Below are 5000 nucleotides of genomic sequence, written 5' to 3'. Positions count from 1 at the left end.
CGATACATTTTTTCCATTTTCAGTGAAAAAAAAATTTTTGTCAATTTTCTCAACGTTAAAAACTGCGATAAACTGCGTTTTTATGCGTAGATTAAACATTGAAAAAATTTTGAAATATGCGATGAAAAAGTTTACTCTTGACCGTCGGGACTTAGAAAAATTTCGAGTACCCCGGATCGCCTGCTGGCATTACCGCACGGGCTGGACACCTCGCTCCGACGAATCGGTTTTTTCCATTTTTTTTGAAAAATAAATTTTTGTAATTTTTTTTAATGTCAAAAACGTTAATAAACGTCATGTTTACGCATGGATTAAACATTGAAATAATTTTAAAACACTTATTAAAAAAGTTGGTGTCGACCGTGGGACTTAGAAAAATTTCGGGAAGTCCGATTCGCCTGCTGGAATTACCGCACGGGCAGGACACCTCGCTCCGACGAATCGGTTTTTTCCATTTTTTTTGAAAAATAAATTTTTGTAATTTTTTTTAACGTTGAAAACGTTAATAAACATCATGTTTACGCATGGATTAAACATTGAAATAATTTTAAAACGCTTATTAAAAAAGTTGGTGTCGACCGTGGGACTTAGAAAAATTTCGGGAAGTCCGATTCGCCTGCTGGAATTACCGCACGGGCAGGACACCTCGCTCCGACGAATCGGTTTTTTCCATTTTTCCGAAAAATAAATTTTTGTAATTTTTTTTAATGTTAAAAACGTTAATAAACTTCATGTTTACGCATGGATTAAACATTGAAATAATTTTAAAACGCTTATTAAAAAAGTTGGTGTCGACCGTGGGACTTAGAAAAATTTCGGGAAGTCCGATTCGCCTGCTGGAATTACCGCACGGGCTGGACACCTCGCTCCGCCGAATCGGTTTTTTCCTTTTTTTCCGAAAAATAAATTTTTGTAATTTTTTTTAATGTTAAAAACGTTAATAAACTTCATGTTTACGCATGGATTAAACATTGAAATAATTTTAAAACGCTTATTAAAAAAGTTGGTGTCGACCGTGGGACTTAGAAAAATTTCGGGAAGTCCGATTCGCCTGCTGGAATTACCGCACGGGCAGGACACCTCGCTCCGACGAATCGGTTTTTTCCATTTTTTCCGAAAAATAAATTTTTGTAATTTTTTTTAATGTTAAAAACGTTAATAAACTTCATGTTTACGCATGGATTAAACATTGAAATAATTTTAAAACGCTTATTAAAAAAGTTGGTGTCGACCGTGGGACTTAGAAAAATTTCGGGAAGTCCGATTCGCCTGCTGGAATTACCGCACGGGCAGGACACCTCGCTCCGACGAATCGGTTTTTTCCATTTTTTTTGAAAAATAAATTTTTGTAATTTTTTTAACGTTGAAAACGTTAATAAACATCATGTTTACGCATGGATTAAACATTGAAATAATTTTAAAACGCTTATTAAAAAAGTTGGTGTCGACCGTGGGACTTAGAAAAATTTCGGGAAGTCCGATTCGCCTGCTGGAATTACCGCACGGGCTGGACACCTCTCGCTCCGACGAATCGGTTTTTTCCATTTTTTTTGAAAAATAAATTTTTGTAATTTTTTTTAATGTCAAAAACGTTAATAAACGTCATGTTTACGCATGGATTAAACATTGAAATAATTTTAAAACACTTATTAAAAAAGTTGGTGTCGACCGTGGGACTTAGAAAAATTTCGGGAAGTCCGATTCGCCTGCTGGAATTACCGCACGGGCTGGACACCTCGCTCCGCCGAATCGGTATTTTCCATTTTTCTTGAAAAATAAATTTTTGTAATTTTTTTTAACGTTGAAAACGTTAATAAACATCATGTTTACGCATGGATTAAACATTGAAATAATTTTAAAACGCTTATTAAAAAAGTTGGTGTCGACCGTGGGACTTAGAAAAATTTCGGGAAGTCCGATTCGCCTGCTGGAATTACCGCACGGGCTGGACACCTCGCTCCGCCGAATCGGTATTTTCCATTTTTCTTGAAAAATAAATTTTTGTAATTTTTTTTAACGTTGAAAACGTTAATAAACATCATGTTTACGCATGGATTAAACATTGAAATAATTTTAAAACGCTTATTAAAAAAGTTGGTGTCGACCGTGGGACTTAGAAAAATTTCGGGAAGTCCGATTCGCCTGCTGGAATTACCGCACGGGCAGGACACCTCGCTCCGACGAATCGGTTTTTTCCATTTTTTCCGAAAAATAAATTTTTGTAATTTTTTTTAATGTTAAAAACGTTAATAAACTTCATGTTTACGCATGGATTAAACATTGAAATAATTTTAAAACACTTATTAAAAAAGTTGGTGTCGACCGTGGGACTTAGAAAAATTTCGGGAAGTCCGATTCGCCTGCTGGAATTACCGCACGGGCAGGACACCTCGCTCCGACGAATCGGTTTTTTCCATTTTTTTTGAAAAATAAATTTTTGTAATTTTTTTTAACGTTGAAAACGTTAATAAACATCATGTTTACGCATGGATTAAACATTGAAATAATTTTAAAACGCTTATTAAAAAAGTTGGTGTCGACCGTGGGACTTAGAAAAATTTCGGGAAGTCCGATTCGCCTGCTGGAATTACCGCACGGGCTGGACACCTCGCTCCGCCGAATCGGTTTTTTCCTTTTTTTCCGAAAAATAAATTTTTGTAATTTTTTTTAATGTTAAAAACGTTAATAAACTTCATGTTTACGCATGGATTAAACATTGAAATAATTTTAAAACGCTTATTAAAAAAGTTGGTGTCGACCGTGGGACTTAGAAAAATTTCGGGAAGTCCGATTCGCCTGCTGGAATTACCGCACGGGCAGGACACCTCGCTCCGACGAATCGGTTTTTTCCATTTTTTCCGAAAAATAAATTTTTGTAATTTTTTTTAATGTTAAAAACGTTAATAAACTTCATGTTTACGCATGGATTAAACATTGAAATAATTTTAAAACGCTTATTAAAAAAGTTGGTGTCGACCGTGGGACTTAGAAAAATTTCGGGAAGTCCGATTCGCCTGCTGGAATTACCGCACGGGCAGGACACCTCGCTCCGACGAATCGGTTTTTTCCATTTTTTTTGAAAAATAAATTTTTGTAATTTTTTTTAACGTTGAAAACGTTAATAAACATCATGTTTACGCATGGATTAAACATTGAAATAATTTTAAAACGCTTATTAAAAAAGTTGGTGTCGACCGTGGGACTTAGAAAAATTTCGGGAAGTCCGATTCGCCTGCTGGAATTACCGCACGGGCTGGACACCTCGCTCCGCCGAATCGGTTTTTTCCTTTTTTTCCGAAAAATAAATTTTTGTAATTTTTTTTAATGTTAAAAACGTTAATAAACTTCATGTTTACGCATGGATTAAACATTGAAATAATTTTAAAACGCTTATTAAAAAAGTTGGTGTCGACCGTGGGACTTAGAAAAATTTCGGGAAGTCCGATTCGCCTGCTGGAATTACCGCACGGGCAGGACACCTCGCTCCGACGAATCGGTTTTTTCCATTTTTTCCGAAAAATAAATTTTTGTAATTTTTTTTAATGTTAAAAACGTTAATAAACTTCATGTTTACGCATGGATTAAACATTGAAATAATTTTAAAACGCTTATTAAAAAAGTTGGTGTCGACCGTGGGACTTAGAAAAATTTCGGGAAGTCCGATTCGCCTGCTGGAATTACCGCACGGGCAGGACACCTCGCTCCGACGAATCGGTTTTTTCCATTTTTTTTGAAAAATAAATTTTTGTAATTTTTTTTAACGTTGAAAACGTTAATAAACATCATGTTTACGCATGGATTAAACATTGAAATAATTTTAAAACGCTTATTAAAAAAGTTGGTGTCGACCGTGGGACTTAGAAAAATTTCGGGAAGTCCGATTCGCCTGCTGGAATTACCGCACGGGCTGGACACCTCGCTCCGCCGAATCGGTTTTTTCCTTTTTTTCCGAAAAATAAATTTTTGTAATTTTTTTTAATGTTAAAAACGTTAATAAACTTCATGTTTACGCATGGATTAAACATTGAAATAATTTTAAAACGCTTATTAAAAAAGTTGGTGTCGACCGTGGGACTTAGAAAAATTTCGGGAAGTCCGATTCGCCTGCTGGAATTACCGCACGGGCAGGACACCTCGCTCCGACGAATCGGTTTTTTCCATTTTTTCCGAAAAATAAATTTTTGTAATTTTTTTTAATGTTAAAAACGTTAATAAACTTCATGTTTACGCATGGATTAAACATTGAAATAATTTTAAAACGCTTATTAAAAAAGTTGGTGTCGACCGTGGGACTTAGAAAAATTTCGGGAAGTCCGATTCGCCTGCTGGAATTACCGCACGGGCTGGACACCTCGCTCCGCCGAATCGGTTTTTTCCTTTTTTTCCGAAAAATAAATTTTTGTAATTTTTTTTAATGTTAAAAACGTTAATAAACTTCATGTTTACGCATGGATTAAACATTGAAATAATTTTAAAACGCTTATTAAAAAAGTTGGTGTCGACCGTGGGACTTAGAAAAATTTCGGGAAGTCCGATTCGCCTGCTGGAATTACCGCACGGGCAGGACACCTCGCTCCGACGAATCGGTTTTTTCCATTTTTTCCGAAAAATAAATTTTTGTAATTTTTTTTAATGTTAAAAACGTTAATAAACTTCATGTTTACGCATGGATTAAACATTGAAATAATTTTAAAACGCTTATTAAAAAAGTTGGTGTCGACCGTGGGACTTAGAAAAATTTCGGGAAGTCCGATTCGCCTGCTGGAATTACCGCACGGGCAGGACACCTCGCTCCGACGAATCGGTTTTTTCCATTTTTTTTGAAAAATAAATTTTTGTAATTTTTTTTAACGTTGAAAACGTTAATAAACATCATGTTTACGCATGGATTAAACATTGAAATAATTTTAAAACGCTTATTAAAAAAGTTGGTGTCGACCGTGGGACTTAGAAAAATTTCGGGAAGTCCGATTCGCCTGCTGGAATTACCGCACGGGCTG

Source organism: Nomia melanderi, unplaced genomic scaffold (genome assembly GCF_051020985.1).
Source record: "Nomia melanderi isolate GNS246 unplaced genomic scaffold, iyNomMela1 scaffold0441, whole genome shotgun sequence".
NCBI lineage: Eukaryota > Metazoa > Arthropoda > Insecta > Hymenoptera > Halictidae > Nomia > Nomia melanderi.
Note: the sequence above shows the minus strand (reverse complement) of the source record.